Genomic DNA, 12,162 nt, shown 5'->3' with positions numbered 1-12,162 from the left:
CAATGTTCAGGGGTTTCTCAGGGTAGTAAAGGTGGACAACCTGCATAAGATTTGGCTCTCACACAAAGTACACACAGAGATTACTCAAATAACTTAGCTTTTGTGGACAAAATAGTACTATATTTTCTTTTCAATTAGGTATATGTTATCAAGGTATATGTTATCAAGGTATATGTTATCAAGGTATATGTTATCAAGGTATATGTTATCATCTTATTTTTGTCCTGTGTGGTCAAACCATTTGTAAATATTGTGAAGGAAACTTAGTCAACATGTGTGTAGGAGTAAGGTGTCCGTGTACAGTAACTTTATCAGGTCACGTTCTGTTTCAGTGAAATCTCCTTGTTCAAATTATGAACACTTAACAGAGTTTGATGCCCTTGACTTTTTATGACACTGTAAATATGCCTCAGATTTTATCTGTTTGTTATGCATTTCAGTGTTCTCAATATCAGGCTGAGTGAACTGAAGTCAGTGAATAAGTTGAATATGTGGCCATACTTTCCAAGAATGAAGTAGTGATGTTAGGCATTGGGTGAATGTAATACCAGCTGACCCCGTGGGGTGAATGTAATACCAGCTGACCCCATGGGGTGAATGTAATACCAGCTGATCCCAGCTGACCCCATGGGGTGAATGTAATACCAGCTGATCCCATGGGGTGAATGTAATACCAGCTGACCCCATGGGGTGAATGTAATACCAGCTGACCCCATGGGGTGAATGTAATACCAGCTGACCCCGTGGGGTGAATGTAATACCAGTTGACCCCATGGGGTGAATGTAATACCAGCTGACCCCATGGGGTGAATGTAATACCAGCTGACCCCGTGGGGTGAATGTAATACCAGCTGATCCCATGGGGTGAATGTAATGTTAGCTGATCCCATGGGGTGAATGTAATGTTAGCTGACCCTGTGGGGTGAATGTAATACCAGCTGCCCCCGTGGGGTGAATGTAATACCAGATAGAAATGTATGGCATTGTTCATGTCATCCAGCCCTATCCTGCAGAGATTTTGTTAAAAAGATGATGAGAAGTACTGCTTTTTATCCATTCACTTATATTTTCTTTTACAATCTATCAATTTTGTTGCATAGTTTGATATATTTCACTGTATAAGGACATTTTTTGTTATGTTTTAGATACTGCTAACTTGTCTTAAGCCATGTAAGTATATTAGCAAAGAAATGCTACTGCCCTGGTGACTGGTTAAATGTCAGTTTTTGAAATCTTGTTACAAAGTGTATAAAACAAAACATGAATTTTGATAATCATCTGTATAATCAATTGTTTTGTATTGTGTAACACAATTACGGACAGGAAAACAACCAGAACACAGTCATGGAAACATTGCCAAGTTCTGCATTAACAAATACACAAACAAGAAGATGGACGAATGTCATGTTCTGACAGGACCAGATGTTCGTTTCCACACTTTGACCATCTTTGATTATAACCAGGCATACATAGTGTCATTGAAAGAGGGAGAGTCACTTCAGCTGGGGGCAGTGCTGTTGCCTAGTGATTCAAGTGTTCGCTTGTAATGCTGAAGATCCGGGTTCTATTCTGTACAATGTGTGAAGCCTTTTCTGGTGTCCCCTGCTGTGATAATGCTGGAATATTGCTAAAAGCGGGGTAAAAATATACTCACTCACTTTGCATCAGCTGATATCCTCAGAAGGCATACTGTGATGGTGAAATCCATATGCCTAAATTTGCTGAAGAATATTTTAACCTTGGAATTTTATCCTCTCTCTTGAATACAGTAGATGTTGCATATTTGATATTGACCGAAATCTTGGAACACGTTTTTTTGCAAGTTAAGTTTAAACAACAAAAGGATGCATGTACATAACATGTTGACACATTGCGACATTGTTGATGGCTATTCCAGTACTTGCCAGTACTCTTTTGTGAAAATGTTGTTGTCAGAAACTTTATATGATAGTTTCTTAAGTAAAATATTTAATGGTTGATATCAATTTTTGCAATTTAACACCCAAATAGGTCGTCAGATATCATTCTTAACTGAGCCAATTAAAGTTGGATACCTTCTGTTATTTAAACGTAACTTGCAAAAAACGTGTTCCAAAAGTTGAAGGACTATAGTTCATTTCATGATGTATTTGTGAATAGATTGTTTTGTCATCTCCTCTGTGACGCATTACACTGTCCTGGTGTAATCACCGATAGAGGTCATGTGCTATAGGTCAGCTGCATCACATGCATCACTTTTATGCATTTTGCTGATGCAGTAACAAGTGACATGGTAAACTGGGGATTGTCATGTTTATTTCTTGAGTAGTTGTGTTTGATTCACCTCATACCAGCATTTGGCCATGAGTCCTGAAGACATCAGATCCTCTTTACTTTTCATCCCAAAATATCACGTTTTTAATGTAAATTGTTGAAAAAACACTTGTGTCATAACATATCCAGAATAATGCATACACAATATCACATGAAATGTAGGAAGTGCTAGAATCGATACAACTCTCCTGATCTTGTCATGATAGAGAGTAATACCCTAATGGAAGATGCTTTTGAATTTATCATGAATTGCATGATCTTAGCGAGATGATCTTTATCAGATATGTAGAAAAAGCGCAGAAGATTAGGAATCATTCTTTAATAAAACCAAGATGAGAAACTACATATTGCTGTAATCGAATGTATTTCTGTTGTAATGTCAGTCACCAATGTCCAGGCGTCAGTACACCCCACAACAGTTACCAAATAATAGAATAGAATAATACTTTAATGCCTTTTCAGGAATATATGTTACATCAGCAGAGCTACTGACACATTAGAGAGATACCAAACATATTTACATAAATTGTTTGATTTAGGTATCTTCACATTTGTTTAAGAGAGATATGGTACTTGGAATAAAGGATGTACGGGCTCTCTTAGTTTTCACAATTGGAACTTTGTAGCAGCGGCCTGAAGGGAGGAGGTTGTATTCCGAATTTAAGTAGTGAGTACGGTCAGATATGATTTTGACAGCTTGATTCACGATTTGCCGCTCATATATTGATGTTAAACATTCAAATCTGACTCCAGCGATTTTACTTGGCCGTTCCACATTGTCAGGGAAGATGTACGCTCAGGCTCTCCACTCACCTGGTCCGTTGAGGGATGCTAAGTCCGGGAGAGAGGTCAGACGAGCGTGACACCTAACTAACCACATTACATTCATGTACGGGCACACATGATATATTGAAAGTTAACACAACACCGGGTTCTATGCTCACATAGGGTTACTTTGCTTCTGTCCATCGCTCTAACTGCAACTTCAACACAAGACAGGGTTGACTCATCCCATCAGAGGCCATATAATAAACTAATATATGGTATCTGATCCCATAGTGGGAACTGTGTGACATGGATTGGCTTCGGCGACCATTACTCTGCTCGTGTTATGCATTTTTACCGTATAGCATCCTCCGCCTGTGGACAAGAGCTGCCCACAGCTGGGATAAGTTAACCACGGGGTCAGGTCAGATGTGTTACAAGTTACAACATGAGATACACAAGGGAAGCGAATAGGATCGCTAATTTGTGATAGGACCAGTTTCGAACTTTAGAAATATTCGGGACAACCTTGGATACGGTATATCAAAATAGACTACATGTATCATGCCAAAGAATATGAGAATGATCCTATTTTACTTCGGGTAACCACAAAGCATATACATCACACACATATATTATGAGATGATAACACAACATTAAATAAAAGTCAATATTGAGTGTAAAAAATGTCACTGAAATGGCCTAATAATGGCACCACCATTCAGGAAAAATTTCACGTCTCCGCACCCCTCGAACATACTATTCTGGTCTACTGGAAAGGTGTAGCCAGATGATCGACGTGGCGTGGACCAGACGACAGCGGGGGAGGAGCTTTAAAATTGTTCTCCCGTTCGAATGGGGTCCGGCCATTAATATTCAACACTTGAAAAGTGTTGAACCACGACCAACATAGTTAGTGGAACAATATGAATTGGACACGATATTAATACTGTTTGAAATATCAACCTGTGTACGATTTAAGTTGACAAAAACAGCATTGTTGACTGATTTCTGCGTGCAGAATGACAACTTAGTTGAATGACAATTGTCCGATATGTAACATGACATCAACGAGTACGAATGGAATGGCGTGTAAACCACGGACTGCATCTGTAGTCGAATAACAGTGTATGGACATCTAACTTACAACATTCAGTAAATGCTTTACAGTTTAGAACACAAAAGCGAACAACATATACATGTGTGATGGGCTGAGGGTATACACTGAAACACGGATGCAATCTATCCAAGCAAGTAATAATGAAGAGAGGCAACAGTAGCATGATGGAATACAACAACTATCAACTATCCATAATGTATGAGACATCAATTCCGAACACAATATTGTCGTAGGAATGAGTAGTGATATATGAGTAAACATTCACTTTTGTCACTCAGAAGTTTTGATGCTATTTAATGTTAAGATATTTGAAAAAATATTACTATAACTTTAGAACATGGAGTATTTAACGGATAGTTTCACTATGAAATTCAGACCATTATGTAGTCTCAAATGATCAATGTGTCCAAGTGACAAGTGTTTATAACGCTGGTCGTTAATAGATTGCATCACAGCATCAAATGTGACGTGTAGCAATAAACAACACAGACAAAAGAATTGTCCATACATGCCAGCTTGCAAAGACTGAGAATAGGGTAGAGTTAACATAATGGGTGCTGCCTGCGATGTGGATTATATCAGAGGCAACGGGAAAGCTGCTCCACAATGTCGGAGAACCATAAATTACCTTAGTTGGACAAAATACTTTTAACCAACTGATATAAATCTTTCCAGAAGGATATACGTTGGGTGTGAATGTGAAAATCGGGAGAATTAAAAGGTAAGTAGTAAGAAAGGAATTCCTGTTGAACATGAAAATTGGTCAGAGGATTTCTAGCAGATAACGCCAGGTCTTGGGGGCAAAGATAGAATTGTGAGACCATAATTGGTGGAACGGAATACATCCAACCACCATCAATTATAAATTATCATGCGCTTTTTCATACGCTGGGAAACATGGCGTAAAAACTTGAAATCCTTTGTCCTTTACGGGTGTTATTAAACACTTTATTATCAACAAGTAATAAATGTGATATTTTAAAAGCAAAATTTTCTAGGATAGGTTGTAAAAGTTTCAAAAGGTTTTAATGTGTGTACACACGTCGACCGAGTTCATCCCATGCATGCTCTGTTGGGTTGAGGTCAGGCGAGCATACTGACCACTCCATCCGCTCTACACCCTGCTGCCTAAGGAATTCCGTGACAATCCTGGCCCTATATATGAGGCCTAGCGTTGTCGTCTTGCAGCAAAGAGGGTCGACCATAAAGCCATGCATAGCTTGCAGAAATGGTACTGCTATAGGAGCAAGAATCTCGTCCCGATAACTCTGTCCGGTAAGATTACCGTCGACCACGTACAGTGGAGTACGTCCAGTTGGAGTTATACCCTGCCAAAACCATGACCGACCCCCGACGAATCGGTTATGCGTGGCCAAGGTTGCATGTGTGATTCACTCTCCATTGCGACGATAAATCCTCTGCCGAACATCATGGAAGGACAAATTGAATCTGCTTTCATCTATGAAGAGTACACGAGACCATTGACGTTGATTCCAGCGACCATGATGTCTACTCCATCTCAAACGCGCCTGCCTGTGACGTGGGGTTATTTTTGTAGTGGTGGACGAACTGCAGGTCGCCTGCACCGGAGTCCGCCTGCCCTTAAACGTCGATGAACGATGCTCCTGAGTGTCCTTTTAGCATTGAAGTGTTCTGTCTGAAGATCTGCTGTGTTAAGGAATCTGTTACGTAACGCAGTGTTAATCATGTGCCTATCATCACGGACTGTTGTGACTCGGGGTCGACTTGAATATTCCACGGATCCATTGACTTGAAATCTCTGCCACAGTCTACCAATAGCGCTCTGACTCACATTAAAGAGGACAGCAACCTGCCGCTGAGTTTAACCAGATTCCAAAAGGCCTATAGCCTGACCCATTTCATCAAGTGTAAAAACACCGCCTCATTTTAAGCTGCGATTTCAGACAGGTTCCTGAACAGTGAACGACTGTGAAAAAGCATCAATGCCTGTGTATTGTCCTCCACTTTCCATAGATAGAGGTGAGGCGAGGTGAAATTGGGTTTAAAGTCGTGCTTGAGAATATTTCACTCATATGACGACGTGCATACGTGTGTATGTGTATGTGCGGCTGCTTGTACTAGCCCAGACTGAAGCTGGTTTTATAGTGCTAGCCCATTGAGATACCATGCCGCAGTGAAGCATGAATCTTCTTCTTCGGTTAGGTGCTTTGGAGGTCGCCTTTGCCTGTTGGCATTTCGGCAGACGAAGCATGAATACCCCACTCAGACACATCATACTGACTCCGAGCCGACCAGTCCTTGATGTACCCATTAATGCCGAGCGTCAGGCAGGGACCAACAAGTACCTACCATATTTTAACGTCTTTTGGTATGACGCGGCCGGGGATCGAACCCGCGACCTTCCGCTCTCCGGGCGAACGCTCTAACCACTACACCATGCAGGCGGTCACCATGGATAGAGCGACTTGCACGAGCGAATCATTGACAATAAGTGACAGGTGCATTATTGACAATTTGAATAAAAAATGTGCCGTTTGAATGTGCCGTTTGAATTTGAATAAAAAATGTGCCGTTTGTAACAGAATGTATCGGACGTTAAAGAACGTAATAATGATATTTCAACGGGTTGTTCTCTATTCGCCTACATCCCAATTCGCCTACAGCCTTAAAACAACATTTCATGGTCTGTTGACTGTTGATTACGCAATGATAAATTAGTGTCACCCCTATGATCTAAAAGTGGACTCTTCTAGTTGAAGTAGTTGATGGACAAAAAGACCGATGACCGATATTTATTTCGGTTACTTGTCATTTTCTGATCACAATGAAGTGATAATTTATTTATCATATATCACATCATACCATCACATCATGTCATTTTCTGATCACAATGAAATGATCATTTATTTACAAGGCAGTGCAAAACATACACCTATGTCCAGAAAATGTTCCATCCATGTACACTGTTTCGACCTCAGCAAGGATACCCACCATCTCTGTGGTTATGAAGATTAGCATCCTGTTGTAAGCAATAAAACCTTTAAAGTCTTCGTCCTATTAGCATGTATCCAGGGTAGAATATCAGAAGCCCAGCTGGCCCCTCTCAGTAAGCAATTAAGAAATTGAACACTGTCGCTGGTCGATGAGATGCCATTGTCTTTGGGAAATGTTCGTCAGAGTGACAGCGGGAGGGAGGTCAGTAATAGATGAGCAGCCGTCCCTCGCTAATCAGGCACACGTGCTGTCCCCTAAATATAGCACTGGACAGGGGATCAAACAATAGCCCCTGATCGGCAGTACACTGGACAAAGGACACTTTGGCCAAGTCATCCCACATATCAAATAACACATCGAGCAAAATGCATCTTGGCCATTAATTTCCTTGTCCAGATATAATGATTAAAGGCTTAATAGGGAGATCGAAGACGGCTGACTCATTACTGACCAGATGCGTAGGGGGGCCAAAGACAAAGGACCAAGAATGACCAACCCTGGGTATATAACGGTACAGGCACTAGGCCTTGGGAGGAGAAGCTGCAGAGAAGCTCGAGCCTACGCTTGAAAGTGTAGCACTGAATAAAGAGTTGTGGACCCTCAGACGGACTTGTGTTGTTCATGCAAGGACATCCACTATAGAGAAACAACACATCAAATCTCTAAGTGCGATACTGGTGGAGATCGGTCTCTGGTACCTCAAACAGCCAAGCATTCAAGATCCAACCAAGAGGTTAGTGATGAACTTTATACTTCGTCTGGGGTCCACAACGCCCGATTTATTATCTACACTTGGGCGAAATCAACTGTCTACTGTTCAACATCATCAACGTGTCATCGTCTGCATCCTGTAACCTACAGCCCCAGGAACATGTTACAGTAATCTACCCATGTGACGCCTCACCGTTTGAACAGTCTACTTTAATACTGTCTATAATACTGTCACTCGTGCTGTGAATGCCATCTTACTCTGTCTTCGAGCCAGTGCGTAAATTTCAGCGACTATAACTCCATGTGTCAGTCAGAATTCTGTGCAGGACCTGTCACTGCTACATTCCACGAGGACAGGAACCGGATTACTTCACCAACAGGATCAACCCCGCCACACCTCGCCAGGACCGGTAACCCGAGTAAAGTTCTCCCCAACGACCGACCCATCACACCCCAACAAGACCAGACTACGGACAGCTCAAGATAACTGTGCTAGAACTGTGCTCCTGTAAAGTATTCAGAGATTCTATTCCATGTTCATTTTGGGTAAGCATTATTCTGTTAGTACTCGCCTACTTATTACCTACTACACCTGTTATATAAGACCAAACTATTTGTCAGAATTTCAGTTCTATACATTGAACGTGATTAGTGCACGAGGCGCCCCTACACTTAACTCTTAACTCAAATATATGTTACTTGCCCCTTATTGTACAAAACACACTACCCGTCATTTTATCCTAACCACCCCCACCCAGCCACATTTATTTTTTTATAACGTTGATACATTAAGACCGCGTTGTCAAAGGCGACATGTTGTTCTACAGAGAAATAATTTGGAAGCTAAAGGAAAAGAAATAACTGATAAATAGGATTCCACTTTATTGTCAGTTTTGAAGATTTGATATGTTAAACATATTGCTGAAGTTGCAGACATGTGTTTCAAGTTTACCAATTCATATCATGTTCTGTTCAGTTAAGCGCACTGTGCGTGCCTTACGTTTCAATATATACATGGCTTTAGTTATTGATTCCGCAATTTTACACTGATTTGCTGAATTTATCATTTTTTTAAATGAACACCAAGATAGGTATACTCACCAACCAATTCAAGGTTAGTCCCATTTAGAATATTATGCTTTGTTTGTCAGATACATTAACCCCCAAATAATATAAATTATATATTCTTGTTTTGGAAAGCATTAGAAGCATTAGAAGCAACTCAACTCAAAGCGTTGATTGATTTCAAATCCCAGTAATGTCTGCTACCCGTATAGTAATGAACTGCACAGAGCACTTAATCATGCTATCATACCTGCTTATTGCCTGCGGCGCTACAGTCTACAAATTATCCACCCCTCTTGTGTCAAACCGTTGACCATACGGTCATATTTGACCAACCGTGACCACCAGCGCTCGTTCCAATATCGACCCCCACTCACATATCTCTTGAACCCGTTGTCACTCCATCATATTTTAGAAAAGTGGTCATTAACGAGCCTTCCCAGACTACATTGTTGTAAGAGCTGCCGGTATTTTCCCTCGTCCCCCATCACCGTGTCAGTACTGTTGTCCCCGACCGAGTCCACTTTATCTTCTCTAACTCCAGGGTATTCCCCGTTCTCCGGTTGTTCGGCATGGTTGGCCTCTATGCCATTTAACAATTTGTCAACCACTCACTGTCAGGCTAGAGCAGCTAACTCATATTTAATATGATTTAGAAAACAAACAGAAACATGCACCAAAAGCTAATGCGGAATCACCATGTGAGTAAATAACGCCCCAATGTACATAATGAAACACGATATTGTATATATTGTACATCAAATATTGTAAGTCATGTATATACCGAGCAGTTAGTCATCGGACAAGATTTTGTTTCATATATTTATTAATGCCCACATGAGAACTATACATTTCCCCATGTTATATCCACACATTATATCCGTTATTCCATACCATTTCAGTAATCTGACCTAGAGTAATTATACATGCATTTTATCTGAATATCGAAACTGTCCAAAATGAAATCCACAGGGACATAAGATCAACAATCACCAATTACGGGCATGGTATAGGTCTGTAAGTACGAATGTTTCGGCACTGGCCGTGAAAGGAAGAAGGGAACATGTACGGAGTTAAACTCACGGCTTGAACCCTGAATGTGTGACGAATGAGGAAGGCTTGAGGTATAAGGGTTATGAAAGAGTATGTATGTGGAGGTAGAGAGTGGTGTCAGCTGTCGGAATCAGGTACAGGGCAACCACAGACAAAAGAGCCATCACGCCATTGTCTGGGGACCCTGGAGAGACACCAGTAGTGGTAGTGGACGAAGGAGTAGTAGAGTAGTGAAGAGAGAAGGAGGTGTCAGCTGTCGGAACCAGGTACAGGGCAACCACAGACAAAAGAGCCATCACGCCATTGTCTGGGGACCCTGGAGAGACACCAGTAGTGGTAGTGGACGAAGGAGTAGTAGAGTAGTGAAGAGAGAAGGAGGTGTCAGCTGTCGGAACCAGGTACAGGGCAACCACAGACAAAAGAGCCATCACGCCATTGACTGGGGACCCTGGAGAGACACCAGGTGTTTGTCGCTCTGCGGCAGGGTTAGCTGATGGATTCCACCGCCTACCTATCTCTTGATCACGGATGGGTCCACAGGCGTGCTCGATACCCATGGGAGAGTGTTTAGAGCAATCATTCACTCCCCCAAAAGTCCCGGTAGTATAGGGCCAGCTGACCTAAGGAAAATTTGTGTAGTTGAAAATGACGTCATTAGAGGATTAGTTTGATACAGGTGATGTGAGTAGGAGAGTAGGTAACACAAAGGATGTGTTTAGTAGTGATAAGGATGAATGAGTGCACAGAGAGCACTTTAAAGAGCGCCTGTGATTGACTATGATGGACCTATACCTTGTGCCTTAAATTTTATCCGGACGGTTGTTTTACTTTTAGTTGTCAGTTGATTTCACTTTTTAACTGCTTAGAAATAGTAATAGTAGTTATGCTGGCAGTGTACAAGTTAACCCCAACCCACATTTCCAGTACCACCCCTATAATTACCAGCATCACAGTCTCGAGCCCGCACACATTTTCATGACACACCATACACACCAATGATGGTTTGTCACATATACATCATTGGATTCCGCAAACACTTTACACACCACCATATTTCTGTTAGGTCGCGTTATATCGTAGTGGAATGTACTTGTAGCTCTGTATATATGTTATTACTTTGTAAAATGACAAATACGGGTCCACATTATATCCTAACTTCCATTTATGTACATGTTTATAATGACACTAATTGATTTTATCTACCATGTCCATCATGTAAATTCACTGCGTAACTGGGCTATATCATAACTTCCATGTATGTCCATCACTTAAATTCAATCGGTAACGGTGCTCTATCATAACTTCCATTGTACATTATATAACGCTACTATATATCGTCTTTGTTTGAATATATCATGTCCATCATTTAAAAACACTCGCCATGTATATGTGCTATATGTACATCAGATGTAAATGCTGTAACCCATTGACATTGTATAATCTCCATTCTTACGTAACATAATTGTACCTCAGGGTTGGTCACGGTCATTGGTCGCATTCTCCACGTAAGGACGTGAGGTCACGTCCTTACGATACGACGGGGAAGTATATCCAGGGTAGAATATCAGAAGCCCAGCTGGCCCCTCTCAGTAAGCAATTAAGAAATTGAACACTGTCGCTGGTCGATGAGATGCCATTGTCTTTGGGAAATGTTCGTCAGAGTGACAGCGGGAGGGAGGTCAGTAATAGATGAGCAGCCGTCCCTCGCTAATCAGGCACACGTGCTGTCCCCTAAATATAGCACTGGACAGGGGATCAAACAATAGCCCCTGATCGGCAGTACACTGGACAAAGGACACTTTGGCCAAGTCATCCCACATATCAAATAACACATCGAGCAAAATGCATCTTGGCCATTAATTTCCTTGTCCAGATATAATGATTAAAGGCTTAATAGGGAGATCGAAGACGGCTGACTCATTACTGACCAGATGCGTAGGGGGGCCAAAGACAAAGGACCAAGAATGACCAACCCTGGGTATATAACGGTACAGGCACTAGGCCTTGGGAGGAGAAGCTGCAGAGAAGCTCGAGCCTACGCTTGAAAGTGTAGCACTGAATAAAGAGTTGTGGACCCTCAGACGGACTTGTGTTGTTCATGCAAGGACATCCACTATAGAGAAACAACACATCAAATAATCTCTAAGTGCGATACATGT

At 41.5% G+C, this 12,162-nt stretch overlaps 1 protein-coding gene and 1 long non-coding RNA gene across 2 annotated transcripts in view; one reads left to right on the top strand and one right to left on the bottom strand.

The window, feature by feature from the left end:
- LOC124271789 (lariat debranching enzyme B-like) overlaps positions 1 to 1,286 on the top strand; it is a 34,942-nt gene extending 33,656 nt beyond the window's left edge. The window contains 2 exon segments of the mRNA XM_046706939.1: positions 22 to 138; positions 184 to 1,286. The gene's annotated coding sequence lies outside the window, so the exon portion shown is untranslated.
- A 5,956-nt stretch (positions 1,287 to 7,242) lies between these two features.
- Positions 7,243 to 11,899, bottom strand: LOC124271788. The gene is made up of 2 exons (XR_006897136.1): positions 11,535 to 11,899; positions 7,243 to 7,337 (listed from the first exon to the last, which is right to left on the bottom strand). It is a non-coding gene; the product is annotated as an uncharacterized LOC124271788 (long non-coding RNA).
- Positions 11,900 to 12,162: the final 263 nt, after the last annotated feature.

Source organism: Haliotis rubra, unplaced genomic scaffold, assembly GCF_003918875.1.
Source record: "Haliotis rubra isolate DU_JTF1 unplaced genomic scaffold, ASM391887v1 Scf1632, whole genome shotgun sequence".
NCBI classification, from domain to species: Eukaryota; Metazoa; Mollusca; class Gastropoda; order Lepetellida; family Haliotidae; genus Haliotis; species Haliotis rubra.
This window is presented reverse-complemented; position numbering and strand designations above follow the sequence as displayed.